This window comes from Tympanuchus pallidicinctus, unplaced genomic scaffold, assembly GCF_026119805.1.
Source record: "Tympanuchus pallidicinctus isolate F22 unplaced genomic scaffold, pur_lepc_1.0 scaffold70, whole genome shotgun sequence".
Taxonomy (NCBI): domain Eukaryota; kingdom Metazoa; phylum Chordata; class Aves; order Galliformes; family Phasianidae; genus Tympanuchus; species Tympanuchus pallidicinctus.
Window position 1 is genome coordinate 105,314 of NW_026294792.1, and position 17,464 is coordinate 122,777.

At 52.4% G+C, this 17,464-nt stretch overlaps 2 long non-coding RNA genes across 2 annotated transcripts; one reads left to right on the plus strand and one right to left on the minus strand.

Annotated features, from left to right (window-relative positions):
- The first annotated feature begins 5,292 nt into the window (after positions 1 to 5,292).
- On the plus strand, positions 5,293 to 5,737 carry LOC128072894 (uncharacterized). Its single transcript, XR_008202498.1, has 3 exons — positions 5,293 to 5,307; positions 5,365 to 5,383; positions 5,422 to 5,737. It is a non-coding gene; the product is annotated as an uncharacterized LOC128072894 (long non-coding RNA).
- Positions 5,738 to 14,656: 8,919 nt separating this feature from the next.
- On the minus strand, positions 14,657 to 16,376 carry LOC128072889 (uncharacterized). Its single transcript, XR_008202495.1, has 3 exons — positions 15,826 to 16,376; positions 14,872 to 15,102; positions 14,657 to 14,797 (listed from the first exon to the last, which is right to left on the minus strand). It is a non-coding gene; the product is annotated as an uncharacterized LOC128072889 (long non-coding RNA).
- Positions 16,377 to 17,464: the final 1,088 nt, after the last annotated feature.

A 17,464-nucleotide genomic window follows, 5' to 3' on the forward strand; every position in this document is an offset into this window, starting at 1 on the left:
CATACGCAGAAGGAGGTGAGGACAGAGGAAAGAAGGAACAGCAGAAGAGTAAAGCTGATGAAGACGAGTGAGGATGCAGGGAAAATACAGCAGGAGTGCAGATGGAGAAATAGGAGCGAGGACACAGGAGGAGGAAGAGAAGAGGAGGACTGCAGATGCAGAAGCAAGAGTAGTGAGGACAGAACAGCAGTAGAGGAGCGCAGCTCAGAAGAAAGGGCAGTGAGTAGACAGGAAAGACAAGGTACAGGAAGGGAGTGCAGATGGAAGAAAGTGCAACAAGGACAGGGGAACACCAAGAAAAGTGGAGGGCAGATGCAGAACAAAGCGGAGTGAGAACTGATAGAAGACAGAAAAGGAGGAGTGCAGATACAGAACAAAGCAGTGAGGAGACAAAGAAAGACGACCAAGAGAGGAGTTTAATTATGCAGAAGGAAGAGGAGTGAGGATACAGGGAAGAAAGAACAGCAGAAGAGGAGAGAAAATGCAGGGGAAAAGGAAGAAAGGACACAAGGAAGAAAGAGCAGAAGAAGAGTGTGGATACAAACAAAAGAGCAATGAGGATAGACAGAAGACTGAACAGCAGAAGAGATGCAGCAGAAAAAGGAATGACTAAACAGAGAAGAAAGAATAGCTGGACAGGTGTTCAGATACAAGTGAAGGAGCAGAGAGGATATGGGGAAGAAAGAAGAACTGGAGTGCATATGCAAAAGAAAAGAAGAGAGGAAAGAAAGAGCAGAACAGTAAAGCTGACACAGCAGTGAGCAGTAAGGGGATGGGGAAGAACAACAGTAGGAGTGCAAGTGTACAAGGAAGAATATTGTGGATACAGAAGAACGAACAGCAGATGGGGAGTGCACATGCAAAGAGCGAGGAAGCAAGGAACAGAACAGCAGAAGCAGAAAGAGGAGCGAGGATACTGGGGAAAAACAGCAGAAGAGGAGGGATGCAGATAAAAGAGCAGCGAGGATACAGGGGAGAAAGAAAAGCAGGAGTGTAAAGCTGATGTAGACAACAAAGGAGTGAGGAGGCAGGGGAAAAACAGCAGGAGAGAAATGCGGGTGGAGAAGAAAGAGGAGCGAGGGCAGAACAATAAACAGCAGAAGAGGAGGGAAGATGCAGGTGAAAGAGCAGCGAGGAGAAGCAGTAAGAAAGATCAGCAGTGGTGGGCAGATGCAGACAAAACGGGAGAGAGGATAGGATAAAGAAAGCCAAGCAGAAGGGGAGTGCAGGTGCAGAACAAAAGGCAAGTGAGGATACAAGGAGGAAAGGAGAGCAGAAGAGGACTGCAGCTGCAGGTGGATGAGAAGTGAGAAGACAGGGATGAAAGATGATGAGTGTGCTGCAGAAAAAGGAGAAGTGAGGTTACAGGGGAGAAAGGACAGCAGAAGAGAACAGACGCAGAAGAAAGAGGAGAGTGGAGAGAGAGAAGGAAGGAAGAGCAGAAATGGGGTTCAGATGCAGAAGAAAGAGGAAGGGGGGAAGAAAGGAAAGCAGAAAAAGAGTGCAGATGGAGAAGACAGGAGAGAAGACAGGGAAGAAGTAGGAGAAAATGATGACTGCAGATGCAGAGTAAAGAGCAGAGAGAAAGTGGAAAAGAAGCAGCAAAAGAAAGAGGACTGAGGATTCGGGGAAGGAAGAACTGCAGAAAGGGAGCGTGAATGCAGAAGAATCAAATGAGTGAGGATAAATAGAAGACAGAACAGGAGGAGTAGAGCAGCAAATGAAAGAGTGAGGATTAAAGGAGGAAAGAACAGCCTCCAGCAAAGGGGAGAGCAAACAGAGAAGGAAGATGCGTGAGGATACAGGGAAGGAAAGAACAGCAGAAGAGGAGAGCAGATGCAGAATACAAAGCAGTGAGGATACAGAGAAGAATGAACAGCACATGTGGAGTGCATATGCAGAAGAGGAGCGAGGAAACAAGGAAGAAAGAACAGCAGAAGAGGAGGGAGGATGCAAGGGAAACAAAAAACAAACAGGAGAGTGAGAATGCAGAGGAAAGAGCAGGGAGAATACAAGGCAGAAGGATCAGCCTTAGGAGAGTGCAGATGCACAAGTGAGGATAGAGGGAAGAAAGGACAGCAGAAGAGTAGTGCAGATGCAAGTGACAGAGAGAAAAGGCAGGGGAAAAAAAGCAGCAGAAGAGTGCAAATGGAGAAAGAGAGAAAAGAGAAGAAAACAGGAGCAGAGTGCAGAGACAGATGCAGAAGAAAAAGGAATGATTATACAGGGAAGAAAGATTAGCAGGAAGAAAGAATAGCAGAAGAGGAGTTCAGATGCAGAAGAAAGAACAGGGAGGAAGCACAGAAAAAGGAATGGGAGAAGAGTGCAGATGCAGATGCAAAACAAGTGAGGAGACTGTAAAGAAGATCAGAAGACGTGGGGAGATGCAGAAGAATGGAGTGAGGACAGAATGAAACAAGAACAGCTGAAGGGGAGTGCAGCTACAGAAGAACGAGAAGTACGGAAAAAGGACAAAAGTACAACAGAAGAGCAGTGTTGATGCAGAGGAAAGAGGAGCGAGGAGGCAGGGAATGAAGAAGTGGAGAAGCAGAGGAAGAATGCAGAAGAAAGAGGAGAGAGGATAGAGAGAAACAACGAACGGCAGAAGAGGAGTGCAGATGAAGGAAGAGGGAGAATATGGAGAAGAAAAAATAGCACAATAGGAGCCATGATGTGGAGAATTAATAGCCAGCTGAAGAGGAGCAAGGACAGAGGGAAGAATTACTCAAAGAGCAGAGGACAGCACAGAGAGAGAAGTGCAGAGCAGATGAGCCGCTGCTGCAGGAGGATGAAATAATGCAGAAACAGGGCAGAGGAGTGAGGAGGAGAAGAGGAAAAGAGCAGGAACAGGCAGGGGAGAACTGAGAGGAGGGAACAGAGGAGCAGGAAGTGCAGGAGGAGGAAGAGGAGAAATAACGGTGCAGAGAAAAGAAAGAAAAGGACAGGAAAAAAGAATAGGGAGGAAGGCAGCAGAGAGGAGAAGTTAGAAAAGACAGAAAAGAGAAGGGAGGGAAGGGATTGCAAAGGTAGAAAGGAGGAGAAACAGACAAGAGAGAAGTTCAACCCAAGAAGAACTAAAGATAGAAGAAGTGGGAAGTCACGTGCAGAGAGAAGAGGTGAGAGCAAATTCAGTCACTGACAGAAGAAGAAAAAGGAACGTTAGGAACTGTCAGTCTCTGTGAAAGCTGGATTCTTTGCAGGACATGCCGTGCTTGTTCTGCTTTTGCTTTTTTGCATTGCTTGCATTCTTGTAGACAATTGAACAAGTAAGAACGGTCAGGAACATTCTCAGAACATGATTTGTGACGTCCCCTTAATCTCAGCTGCTCTGAAATACCCAACTGCTATCAAGCGAGAGTCACCTCCTTCCAGGCACCCTGCAAATGCAGCTTCAAGTGTCTCACTTTTAAACACTCACCTTCACGAAGGAACAAAGATGATCCCATACTGGGCTCAGAATCCTCCTCTGCCATCCAGCGCATCCATTTCCCAGCAGGACACCATCAGTGTGTTGTCAGCTGTGCCCATGCCCTCACAAAGCAAAACAGCCACGGACAGCTGCCTGCAGAGCCCTTGGAGCAATCCCCGACAGACACAGAGGCTGCAGGCGTCCGCAGTCCCTGACGTGCTGGGAGCTGATGTCTCTGGGCCCAGTGCACAGCAGCATTTCCTTCCATGCTTTCAGGCCTCCTGACAGCAAACCTCTGCTCCAAAGCGTCCTTTGGCCAAGGAATTTGTGCCACCAAGCACAGCGCTTTCTCACCTGACCGCATCCAGAAAGCATAAAATCAGGCAAACTGTGTCATCCTCCCAAGTGCTGCCGTTTCCACAGACTGCTGGCACTGCACAGCTAACAGCTGCCACTGACAACCAGGAGGGGCTTCTGTGGGGGCCAAGGCCAGAGGCGCGGCAGCTGCAAACAGAGGCAAGAGCAGACACAGCTTTAAGTTACCCGAGAAACACAAAGGACTCAACCCAGGAAATCTCCACAGAACTGCTGACCCCATTCTGAGCAACAGGGCGCACAAAAAAGCAGAGCTCCTTCCCTGCAGGCAGCCAGCCCTTCCATGAGCCTCCCCCTTAGGGAGGGGGGAACCAGGCTGCACCCCTTGGTCATGCAACTGAACGGCTTCCACTGCTCTCCACAGCACAACACGCTTGGCTGGAGATCAAAGCCTGTGATGTAAAAATAAATACATAAAAGTTTTCCTGCTTCTTTCTCATCTGTGTCATCTGACTGCTGTTGGAACCCAGCGCACTTACAGGGCCTTGCAAATGACAGCTGGAAGCAGCTACATCCAGCACGCACAGCACCCTGCAAGCTCCAGGTGAGTGACAGCAGCCAAGGAGGCCTCTGGGCTCTGCAGGGTCCGAGTGTGGAGCATTGCACACAGGAACAGCTGAGCATCAAGTCGAAGGCACAGCTCCAGAACTAGCCAGCACAAAGAAGCACAGTGGCACAGCTCATTTCCCACACAGGAAGAGCCGTGACGAAAATGCACATCTGTTCAGCTTTCCTCTCCTGTCCCTGCCTTCTGCCCCATCAGACGGGAGGAACGGCCACGCTTCCACAGACAGGTTCCTCTCACAGCCCGCACCCCTCGGCGTGGAGCATTCCCGGCTGCAGGACAGAAACAGCAGCTCTGGCCACGCACCATCTGCCAACTGCCATCTTCCTCTGCACATCGCTCCTAGTCATTAGTTGAGCAAACACCATCCTGTCAGCAAACTTTGCTCCTTATGCACTCATTAGAAAACCAAAAGCAGCTCCATCCCAACACTTATCCACTTCCAGAGTGCTAGGACTCCCATCTCGCACGCACGCTGCGGTTTTCAGCCTAGGCTTGTAGAAACAAAGCCAGAAAACTCCACTCCGCTCAGTACAAAGCTCTGCAATGATGAGAGTCACTCAAGCTCCGCCCCAAAGGGTGAAAAGTAGCATCAAAATATCTGAAGAAAGGGGGGACGATGAAGGAAGGCAGCACTGCAGAGAAGTCAGGAGAACAGCTCTGCCTTCCGGGATCAGGCGGCCAGCGGAGCCTCTCTTCCCCCAGCAGAGACGCCTGCAGGCTGAGGGGCACACGCTCACTTTGCTCAGTGCTGCCCCGAGAAAGTCAGACGGCTCTATGGAGCTGCTCTCTAACTGCTCAGACAGTGCGTCTGTGGGCAGGGCCCAGGATTGGTGCGTCCATTGCTTCTGTACCCTGCAGCATTCCCTGATGGAGCTGTGGCAGTTCTGACCCAGCGCCGCGAGAGGAACAACGAGGAGGTGGTGGGATAACGAGGAGGTGGTGGAATAACGAGGAGGTGGTGGAATAACGAGGAGGTGGAGCAATAACCAGGAGGTGGAGCAATAACCAGGAGGTGGTGGGATAACGAGGAGGTGGTGGGATAACGAGGAGGTGGTGGGATAACCAGGAGGTGGAGCAGCAGCTCACTGGGTGCCGCTGGACAAATCAGGCCATGCGCTCCTTGTGAATGCAAAACTCCAATTGTTTATTGATGGATTGAACCCAGAGCGCCAAGTTGGGCTGCTGCCACAAAGCCGCTGCCTGCTGATGCTCCTCCGCTCAGTCCTTCAGCTGCAGCTTCTCCATCATCTCCACAAGGCTGTTCATGGTGGAGAACTGGAAAGAAACAAGGCAAGTGTCAAAGCAGCACACCGCTTCCCCCAGTATTCCACAACCCCCTTCATGTCTGACAGACAGAGAACAAGAGCCGTGTCTGTGCTCGCCAAGGACTCACCTCTGCATGTGCACCAGCAGCTCTGAGAGCAGCCTTCTTCATTTCTGCTCTCCTTTCCTTCTGTCGTCGTCGTCTTTCTAGAGAGCAAGAGAAGAGAAATTCAGTTTGTCAATAGCAAAACCACGGAAACACGGGTACCACGACAACAGCCTGGGAAATCTCTCAGGAACGGGTATTTGCAGTGGGACGAGCAGAGGGCCATCGTGGGCTTCATGGGAAAAGATAGGATGACACATTCTGGCACATCCTTTGGACTTGGTAGCCTTCTCCTCTTTGCCCCTCCCTGCAGAAGGGAAGAAAAAGCAAAGCAAACCCCAAGCAAACTCCACGTGCTTGACAAGGGAAGCACCTCAGCAGGGCAGCTGCAGCATCTTCTTACCTCTTCGCTTTGAGGTCCGGAACCTCTCGGTCGGCACTGGGGCAGGCCCAGGCTGTGCTGATGGAGCTGGCACAGCACCTCTGCTCTGATGAGGGCTCTGAGCCTTCTCCCCATTGTGCTCCACTTTCACTTGTTTGTTGGCAGGACCCAGCTCTGCCTCCTGCTCCTCCTCTTCCACTCCCTTGCGCTTTCTTGCGACCACGATCTTGGAGAAGGAGCAGTTGGCAACTGCAGGAGCAGCTGTTCCCCCTCTGCTGGGACCTGCTGCTTCAGGAAGCCCTCCAGCCTGGAGAGGAGTTTGCACGTAGCTTTCGCCATTTGGCTCAGCACCTCTCCCTGTTAGAAACAAGAAAGAGGAAGCAGCAACATGTAATGAGTCCAGCACTACCTTCAGTCTGCAAAACAGGCCACGATACTAGGAAATCTCATCTCCAGTGTTCACAGCAATGCACCTTAGGATCTTGGCTGAACTGTGGGCTTGCATTGGCAATTGGGACAGGAAAGGTAATTGGAATCCCCAGGGATTAAGACCTCAAGCAACATGCAATGACAACAGTCCCAGGAAAGGGCAGACAGAAAGCCTAACTAGAAAGACAGGGCACCAAACCCAGATGCCTGCTGTGTGTCCTACCTCTCTTGGGTGCTGGGCCACTCTCCTTGCTCCTCCCCTGCCTCCCTGCAAGCCTGTTGTCATCAGCTCCTGACAGAAAGGAAACGAGACAGACATGAAGAGCATCTCTGTGCAGGAACATTTTAGCACAGCCAACCACAAACTTCTGCTCCTCAAGCGTCGTTTCTTCAATCTGCCCTTCTGCTGCTCCAATGGTCCGCCATTTCTGCAGTCAGCAGACATCTGCAGGGCCCTTTCCCCTCTCCTCCATCACACGCCCCTTCACGCAGCCCTGTTTACAGGCAGTACCCACACCACAGCTCACAAGAGCTTCTTACCTGGGGAGGCTTTCCGTTTCCCCCCATGCCCAGCACCATTCCATGGACGCGCAGGCTCCGTCCCTACAACAACAGATGGAGTGTTGGTTTCCCAGGAGCAGCGCTGTCCTGTTAGCCCACATCCACCCCCAAAACCAAAAGACACTGTTCTACAGCCAGAACAGAAGCTGATGGTTAAACTGCAGTGCGCTTACACAAAGCATTACTGCTCTCACTCCTGCTCAGGTGGCAGCAGAGGAACCCAGGGCTGCCTGACAGCTCTGCATTCTGCAGAGCAAAGCTGCTTCAGCAAACAAAACGCTACAAAACGCTGCACAAGTTGAGACATGGATTTTTTGGTCTCTACAGGGAATTCATTCAGCTCTGAGCGCCACCACTTACACACAGACTTCTGTCTTACTGCTGCCATCAGCTGTCACTGTCAGCCTCCCCAATGCTTCCACAATGGCTACTGGACATCCCTACAGCACTGCACCAACTCACAAGTAATACTCATTCTTCCATCCTTCATGACAGAGGACTGAAGAGACTCACTTGTGCATGGTGCTAAGGATGCTCCATCCCCATCGCGTCCCTCTGCGCGCTGCAAGGCCCAGCTGGCACTGGGGCAGCCTGCTGGCTGCTGCTCCCTAGCATGGGGAACAGCACGGCGCTGCTTCTGAGGAGAGAAAAAAGGAGGGCCATGGATACAGGCACCAACGTTTGCAAAGAGATGCAGTGTTCCAGATCTGCCAGAGAGCGCTGAGTTCTCACTGAAGGAAACATTGGGAGCGCATTCACAACATCTGCACAAGCTGCAATTGCTGGGCATATCCAGCTTTCTTATCGCTCAGGTGCAGCAGACAGGCGCTCTCAGACAGCACTGCAGGGCTTGCACCAACACACCTGCAAACACCAGCATTCTTCCAAGGGAAACAGGGTCTTCAGGTGCCACAGTTCAACCCGTGCAAAATTACCGTGCGCAGCCTTAGCTCTGCACCATCATTCCTTCCCCACCCTGTCCTGCTGCAGGCAGCTAGAACAAACTTCTCAGCAGAAACCAGAGCAAACGTGGCAAACCATAACCAGGTACAGATGGCAGGAGGGCAGCGCCCGCTCTCAGCTCCCACCCTGCCCCACCAGGTGAAGGAGCCTGGCCATGCTGTCCTTGTGCTGCACCGCACAAGCCCACTGGTTACTGAGCTCCCTAAGGACCAGCAGGGCTCCCCCTGCTCCACCCCTTCCCCTCCAAAACCAGAGAAAGGAAGAAAACCCAAGTTAGAGAAACCCAGCCATACCTTTCCACGCGCAAAGCAGGAATGGGAACCGCGTCTGTGTCCCTGCTGGGACATGTGGGGAACGTCTCAGAGGAAGCTCACGTTCCTGGGGTCCTCTCCACAGGGACTGACCCCCCGCTGGTGGAAAGAGCTGGCTTCACTCTTCAACTGCCTCAGTCCCCAACACCTCCTTTTGTAAACCAACCCTGAAGAAAGAACCTGCAAGTGAAAAACAGGAAAAAGCATTTTCCCAGCTTTCCTCTGCTATGCAGTTTAAGCTATCGGGCAGGGCAATACTCCAAACCAACTACTAATGAGAACTGTCTCCCAAATACACCCAGCTCCCGTGCAGCTGCCATGAGTTCTGACAGCAAGCGTTCTTCTCCATCTCCTCCATAGTTTTGCACCTTGAAGCACACGGCTGGTGTTGCTGTCGTGAAGAAAACTCCTTTTGTCTCAGCGCCAGCCTGGACAAGGGCTGACGCAGCTGCCCACCCCAGCCCAGCTTTCCTGCTGAGACACCCAGCACCAACCCCAGCTCACCTGGCCACTGCTCAGCCGGAGCTGTGCCCAGCTCTCACACACGCCGCAGCGCTGCTTCCAGTGGGCTCTCACAGGAAGATCTCTCCATGACAGCACAGAGCTCGGTCTCAGTGTGCACCACGCTCACTAGAGCACCAGCTCTGCTCCCAGCTGGGGCACAAACGCTCCCAGCCCGGCAGCCACTGTGACCTCAGCAAGTGCCTGCATCACCGCTGTGCTTGCATCATAGACAAAGGAGTGGTCACCTCCCAGACCCAAAGTTTAGGGAACCTTGAAGTATTTTACTGACTTGGAAGTATTTCACTTTACTTACTTCAGAAATTGCACACAGAGATGGCATGTTTTGCTATTCTTTCACACAAAGCAGAAGGGCAAAATGGGAGATACGTGCAGCAGCATCCACACCCCAGTTGCTACAGGAATAGAAAGACAAATATCAAAAGTCAATACGTGATTCTGATCCAAGGAGGGAAGCTAATCTTCAGATCACTTGTTATCATTTAAAACAGGCACTCACAGTGGGAAAATCGTAGGCCTCAAATTCTGACATAAAATAAAGCCACAGCCCTGCCACGAAGGCTGGCTCATCAACACCCATTACCACAGCAGCACCTGGCAACTCACGCAAAATGAGCCGTGCTTTTTCATTATTTGAACCTTGCTCTTTTTGCTTGTGTTTTTTCTCATTTTTTAGTATGTTTCCTTTCCTTTCCCTTTCCTTTCCCTTTCCTTTTCTTTTTTTTCCTCTTTTGTTTTGTTTCCTTTGTTTACTTCCCAGCCCACTGAAGTCACATTACATCCACCTACTGACCCCCTTTTATCCCTTCCATCTTCTTGTTATCTGCTCCTCTCCAGGGTCCTTTTCTCCTTGCATTACCCTATAGCGCCCCCGTAGCCCCATATTACCCTGTATTTCCCTATAGCCTATGCAAGTACTCTGTAGCTCCCCCACAGCCTTTTATATGCTTATATCTCTTTATATCTGTAAAATCAATGAATATACAGTTGTTATAATTAAGAAATATAGAGTAAAGTCAGGCTAAACAAGCTACCACACCGAAGAAGAATGGATGGGAAGCTTGCCCTTGTCCTGGACTCACTGAGCAGACTCCAAGAGGAGCAATCTCCACAAGAGATCCTTCCCCACCAGCAGTCAGCTCTTAAATGGGTCTGGGAGAGGTGCAGCCAGGCTCCCCTTCCGGCAGCACAGGAGCACTGCCTTCATCTGTGCTTACAGGGCTGACTCGGTGCTCGCCTCAGGTGGGCAGTCAGAGGCTCAGGCCGCGACTCAGCAGTTCCCATACAGCACCCCTCCGCAGCCCCCTGTCGCACCTCTTTCTCCATATCACACCTACAGCCATCTCCCTGCAGCCCCAAGTCCCCTTCTATTCCACCTATGTTTATTGAACCATACTCTCTTTTTTCCTCCTCCCAGCCCTTTATAACCCTCCCCATAGCTCTCCCCAGACCCCTGTAGTCCACTATCACCCTGTATCACTTCACAACCTTCCTGTAACCCCACATCCCACCAATATTGCCCCATCTCCCGTTATAACTCCCTATAGTCCCTGTATTTGGACCTATATAGAATCATGGAATCACCAAGGTTGGAAAAGACCTAAAAGCTCATCCAGTCCAACCGTCCACCCATTACCAACAGCTCCCACTGAACCACGTCCCTCAACACAACATCCAGCCTTTCCTTGAACACCCCCAGGCTCGGTGACTCCACCACCTCCCTGGGCATCCATTCCACTGCCTGACCACCCTTTCTGAACAGTAACACTTCCTCATGTCCAGCCTGAATCTCCCCTGCCGCAGCTTGAAACCATTCCCTCTGCTCCTATCACTGATGACACGAGAGCAGAGGCCGACCTCCAGCTCACTACAGCCTCCCTTCAGGCAGTCATAGAGAGCAGTGAGCTCTGCCCTGAGCTCCTCCAGGCTGAACATTCCCAGCTCCTTCAGCCTCTCCTCAGCAGCCCTGTGTTCCAGACCCCTCACCAGCTTTGTTGCCCTCCTTTGAACACGTTCCAGGGCCTCGCTACCCCCAGGCAGATCCACACTTCCAGCCAATTGGTGTCATCTTCGAATGTACTGAGGGTGCACTCAATGCCCTCATCCAGGTCATCAATCAAGATACTGAAGAGGACAGGCCCAGCACCGACCCCTGGGGAACACCGCTCACGACCGGTCGCCAGCTGGATTTCACTCCATTCACCACCACTCTCTGAGCCCGGCCCTCCAGCCAGCTCCTCACCCAGCCCAGAGAGCAGCCATCCAAGCCTCGGGCTGCCAGCTTCTGCAGGAGAATGCTGTGGGAGACAGTGCCAAAGGCTTTGCTGAAGTCTAGGTAGAGCACATCAACAGCCTTTCCCTCATCCACCAGACGGGTCACAGATCATAGAAGGAGATCAGGTTGGTCAAACAGGAGCTGCCCTTCACGAACCCATGCTGGCTAGGCCTGATCCCCCGCTCATCCTGCACATGCCATGTGATCTGCTCCATCACCTTCCCTGGCACCGAGGTCAGGCTGACAGGCCTGTAGTTCCCCGGATCCTCCTTACGACCTTTCTTATAAATGGAGTCACATCGGCAAGCCTCCAGTCTTCTGGGACCTCACCAGTCAACAAGGAGTGCTGACAGATGATGGAAAGCGGCTCGGCTCTCACCTCCGCCAGTTCCCTCAGCACTCTCGGGTGGATCCCATCTGGCCCCATCGCCTTGTGGCAGCCCAGTTGGAGCAGGAGGTCTCTGACTGTTTCCTCCAGAATCACAGGGGGGTTCGTGTGCTCCCCAGCCGAGATTACCAGGTCAGAGAGAGGAGCATCCTGAGGGTAACTGGTCTGACTTTTAGAGACAGACGTAAAGAAGGCATTCAGAACCTCCGCCTTTTCCTTATCCTCAGTGCTCACATTCCCAGCCTCATCCAGCAAAGAGTGGATGATATCTGGACCCTGTAGCCCCACATCCCTCCATAGCCCACCTTACACCCCCATTCAGCCCCCCACAGCCCCTCCCAACCCCCCCGTGCTCCCCATAGCACTGTTTCCCCATAACATCCTCACAGTCCCCTATTGCCCCAAATCCCCCATATCCCCCAATTCCCCACCACAGCCCACGATACATCCACACGCCTCCCTATACCTCACAGCTTTCTGTAGCCCCCACTCCCCCATATCCCTCCCCAGCTCTCCACAGCTCCCTCTCCCCCCTCTATTTCCCCATTATCCCCCTACCTCTCTCCCACAGCTCCCTATCGCCTCATATCCACCCCATATTCACAGCCCGTCCCGTATTTATCCCACTTCCCCACATCCCGTCCTGTCTGCATCCGCATCCCAGTCCCACTCCCAGCCCCTCACCCCGCATGAAGCCAGGTTACGGCTGCCCAGGCGTCCCCTGTCCCGGTGCCGCTCGCCGTTCCCCCAGCTCCGGCGCCTCTGTCCTCAGCACCGCGGCTCTCGTGCCGCGGTTCCATCTCGGTGCTTCCGGGCAGCTCCGGCGCACAGCAGCGGCGTCGCGCGGGGCGACCCGGGCTGCGGGAGTAGCAGCGCCTGAGGGGAAGGCGGGGCGGATCCGACCCGGCTGCTAACGGCCGTTCCCGCGCGCCGCGCCTCAGCCAACGGGAGCCGGCGGCGCCGCCACTGACCAATGGGAGCCCGGAGGCAGGACAGAGCTGCACCGGACCAATGAGAGCCCGGGGGCGGGGAGGTGCGGGGCCGTTGATAGGAGGAGCACTGGCACGGGGCGGGACTTCGGTGTGCGCCCTATTGCTATAGGGGGTGGGAGATGGGATTGGGATTGACAGGTGGGAGATGGGGATGGGATGTGGGATTAGGATGCGAAATTTAGGATCGGGATGTGGGATATGGGATGGTTATGGAATGGGAGATCGGAAATTGGAGTATATATGGGATGGGCCCTGGGTATGGGATTAGGTTGGGATGGATGTGGGATCAACAGGGGAAGAGTGTGGGATGGACTGGGGAAGAATATGGGGCCGGGGTGATAATGGGCTGGATAAGTGTACGGGGACTGCTGAACCACAGCCTGAACCTCTGACCGGGCACCTGAGGCCGGCCCTGAGTCAGCCATGGGAGCACAGGTGAAGGCAATTCATCTGCGCTGCTGGGAGTGGTGGAGCCTGGCTGCACCCCTCCGAGACCCATTTAAGAGCTGACTGCCAGGGGAGAAGGATCCGTTCTGGTGATCCGCTCCACTGGAGTTTACCGCATGAGCCTAAGGTAGGTGAGTGTCCTTCTTTTCTGTTCTGGTATAACTGCATAAGCTGAGCTCTCGGGTATGCTGTGTCATCTGTGTGCTCATTGATTGTATGATAATGTATGGAATGCATGTGGGGATATGGATTTAGGATGGATATGGGATAGAAGATGGGGATAGGATGGGGGGGTATAGATATGGGATGGAATCAAGATGGTTATGGGGTGGATATGATGGATATGGGATGGGATTGCTATGAGATGGGGTTGTTGTGGTTATGGGGCCATAGGGGCTATGGGGCCAGAATGCTGTAGTGACATCTGTCTGCAAAGTTCCCCCTGCAGTGTGAGATCATAGAATCATAGAATCACCAAGGTTGGAAAAGACCTAAAAGATCACCCAGTCCAACCGTCCACCCATTACCAACAGCTCCCACTGAACCACGTCCCTCAACACAACATCCAGCCTTTCCTTGAACACCTCCAGGCTCGGTGACTCCACCACCTCCCTGGGCATCCATTCCACTGCCTGACCACCCTTTCTGAACAGTAACACTTCCTCATGTCCAGCCTGAATCTCCCCTGCCGCAGCTTGAAACCATTCCCTCTGCTCCTATCACTGATGGCACGAGAGCAGAGGCCGACCCCCAGCTCACTACAGCCTCCCTTCAGGCAGTCATAGAGAGCAGTGAGCTCTGCCCTGAGCTCCTCTTCTCCAGGCTGAACATTCCCAACTCCTTCAGCCTCTCCTCAGCAGCCCTGTGTTCCAGACCCCTCACCAGCTTTGTTGCCCTCCTTTGAACACGTTCCAGGGCCTCCATGTCTTTCTTGCAGTGAGGGGCCCAAAACTGGACACAGCACTCGAGGTGCGGCCTCACCAGTGCTGAGCACAGGGCACAATCACCTCTCTGCTCCTGCTGGCTGCACTGTTTCTGATGCAAGCCAGGCTGCCCTTGGCCTTCTTGGCCACCTGGGCACACTGCTGGCTCCTGTTCAGCCCAGCATCCATCAATACCCCCAGGTCCATTTCCTCTACGCAGTCCTCCAGCCACACCGCCCCAAGCCTGCAGCGTCGCCTGGGGTTGTTGTGGCCGAAGTGCAGGACCCGGCATTTGGCCTTGTTGAACCTCATCCCATTGGCTTCAGCCCAGCTCTCCAGCCTGTCCAGGTCTTGCTGAATGGCAGCACGGCCTTCAGGCTGTCAGCCAATCCTCCCAGCTTCGTATCATCACAAACTTGCTGAGGGTGGCCATTATCCCCTCATCAAGGTCATTGATGAAGATGTTGAACAAGACCGGACCCAGCACAGACCCCTGAGGAACAGCGCTGCTTACAGGCCTCCAACCGGACTCTGCACCACCAACGACCCTCTGTGCTCTGCCAGTCAGCCAGTTCTCAACCCACCTCACTGTCCACTCATCCATCCCACTCTTCCTCAGCTTTGCTGTAAGGATGTCGTGGGGGATCTCTGACTGACTGGCATCTCTCTGATTAAAATACATTGTATTAAAATGGCCACTTAAATGACCACATGAAATGAATAACAGCAAGGTTCGTTTTGTTTCAGTGCATTTGGCTGTACAAGGAGGTATCACCCAGGTGAAACTCCCTTCACTAGGAAAGCATCACGGACACAATGGTATCATGGAACTGCTGGGCTCTGTCCAGGTACACGCCTGGAACAAAATAACAATGAAAGAAAACTAAAAGGAAAACGAAAAGGTCAAAAGTAATCGTAGAATCATAACAGAAAGAGTCAGTAAAACCCAGAGCTCACCTCATGTCTCTGTTGTAAGCACACCCACCGTTGGCAGAAACCTCACAGCATGAAGGGACTTGTAAAGAAGAGCGCTGGTTTGGATTCGCTCTTTGCACAGCGGCTGGAAGAACTGTGCACATCTCCATTACTTCTCATGCCTGTGAAAGTCGTCGTCTCGACATCGTTGCTGCCACTGCTGGTTCTGTATTGAACATGAGAACACGTGAAACCCCCATTGACTCGGTGCCCCTAAGGATTAAATGTGAAATGGCAAATGGTTCAGTCGTGTATCACAATGGAATCTGTACAGAGGATACTACACCCTAGCCCACAACCCTAACTTTAACCCAAACCCTGCCCTAAACATAACCCTGACTCTAAACCTTACTCTAAGCCTAGCCACAACATTAATCCTAAACCTAATTCCAAACCCTAACCCTAAGCTCAACCCTAAATCTTACCATAAGTTTAACCCTCAACCAAACCCAATCCCTAACCCTAACACTACCCAAAATTAACCCCAAACTCTAACCCCAACCCTAACTCTAATGCAAACCTGAAACCTTGCTCTAAACCTTTCTGCAAATACTAACCCTCACACTAATATTAACCCAACCTGAACATCAACCCTAACCCTGACCCAGTCCCTAACCCAAAACAAACACTAACCCTAATCCTAACCTTAATCCTAACCCCAGCTGTATCCTAACCCTAAATGTAAACCTAGCACTGAACCTAACCCTAACCCTTACCCTCAAACTTAACCGAACCCTAACCCTACCCTAGCCCAAACCCTAACCCCAAGCATAACCCTAAAACTCAACACTAACACCAAACTCTAACACTAACCCTAACCTAAGCTTTCACTGCCCCAAACCTAAAACTAACTCTAACCAAGTCCAGCAAGCCCCCTTCTTCTCCATTTGTGGCCCAGCAAGCCCCCTTTCTTCTAGTTCAGGACCCAGCAAGCACCTTCTTTTTGCTTTGTGGCGCAGCACACCCACTTCTTTCTGGGTATGGACCAGCAAGCCCCTTCCTTCTGGGTTTGAGTCCAGCAAGCCCCTTCCTTCTGGTTTGTTGCCCAGCACTCCCCCTTTCTTCTGGGTATGGTCTTACAAGCCCTCTTCCTTCTGGGCTCAGGAGCAGCAAAACCCTTCTCTATTCATTCCAGCCCAGCAAGGACCTTTCCTTCCGGCTTTGGGCCCAGCAATCCTCATTCCTTCTGGCGTTTGACCTTTCCAGCCTCTCTTCTTCACTGTTTCAGTAGAGCAAGTCCACTTCTTTCTGGCTTTGAGCTGAGCAAGCCCTCTGCCATCGGGGTTTCTTCCTGGTGAGCCCCCTTCCTTCTCAGTTTCTGCACAGCAAGAATCTCCCTGACGGATTTGCTGCCCAGCAGGCTGCTTTCCTGCTCCATTCTGCCCCAGGAAGCCCCGTTCCTTCTGGCTGTCTGCCCAGCCCGCCACGTTCCTTCTGTGTTTTAGTCCAGCCAGTCCCTTCGTTCTGGTTCCTGGCCCAGGACAACCCCTTTCTTCTGGGTATGGAGCAGCAAGCCCCCTTTCTTCTGACTTTGGGCACAGGAAGGCCCACGTGTACAAAGGGACTGTAAAAAGCCCAAGCAAGCAGATAAAAATGCTTGTGCTGTTCCCACTGGACCTCGTGCCCGGTGCAGGAGGGAGCCACACCGGGCGAGAGAGCGCGGATCTCAACACCCTGTTGCTGCAAGGCCCTGTGATCTGCTGGGAAACGGGAAGAAGAGCGCGATACCACACACCGTGACAGCAAATGTGGGCCTGAACTGGTTGGCCACTGCCTGGCCAGCTCACTCAGATCAGCCACCAGCAGCAGCGCAGGAGTGCATTTGCAGCAGATGATCAGGATCGTTCACAGCTGAGCATCAGACACAGCACAGCACGGCGTACGCTACCAAGAACTTGAACAAACAGGATGTGTGAAGGGCCCAGGACTGCCACAGAGCCCAGGGAGGCTGATGGCTGCACCCTGCCAGCGACGGGTGGACGGAACCTCGCGAGGCAGAGCTGCGCAGCCTCAAGTTAGGGATTGTTCCCAGCTCTCTGAGCAGCAGGGCTGTGCCTGTGGGCAGCGGCACGTGGAAAAGCAAAACTAATCGAGACAAAACAAACACACTGGAACTGAATGACAGTTCCAAGGAATCGCTGTTGACTACGAGCAACTGAACCCATGGCACAGCCCAAAATCCCAACAGTGTTACAAGAGAAGGCAGGCTGCCTGGCTGCTTTTCCACCCCGCTCAAGCCTTCACACAACGGAGGGGATACAGGTTTTAAGAACGGAGCCTTTATTCATGACACTGGAAAGATGTTTGAAAGCATCTGGTTTTCCATAAGGAGGAAAGGAAATCTGGCTTGCTACGATGCATTGATATAAAAATTGTGCCTCTAATACGAAAAAAAGGTTTGCATACTTGAGAGCACAGTACCATCAAGAATTCCTAACAGTATTTTTGACAGAATAGGGAGAACAAGCTCTCATGGACAGAACTTAATAGTACAAAACAATCACAAGCATCCTACAGTGAATTCTGACCATTTGTGGGCGCAGTTCCAGAAAAGGACACTCTTGAATTGTCGTTC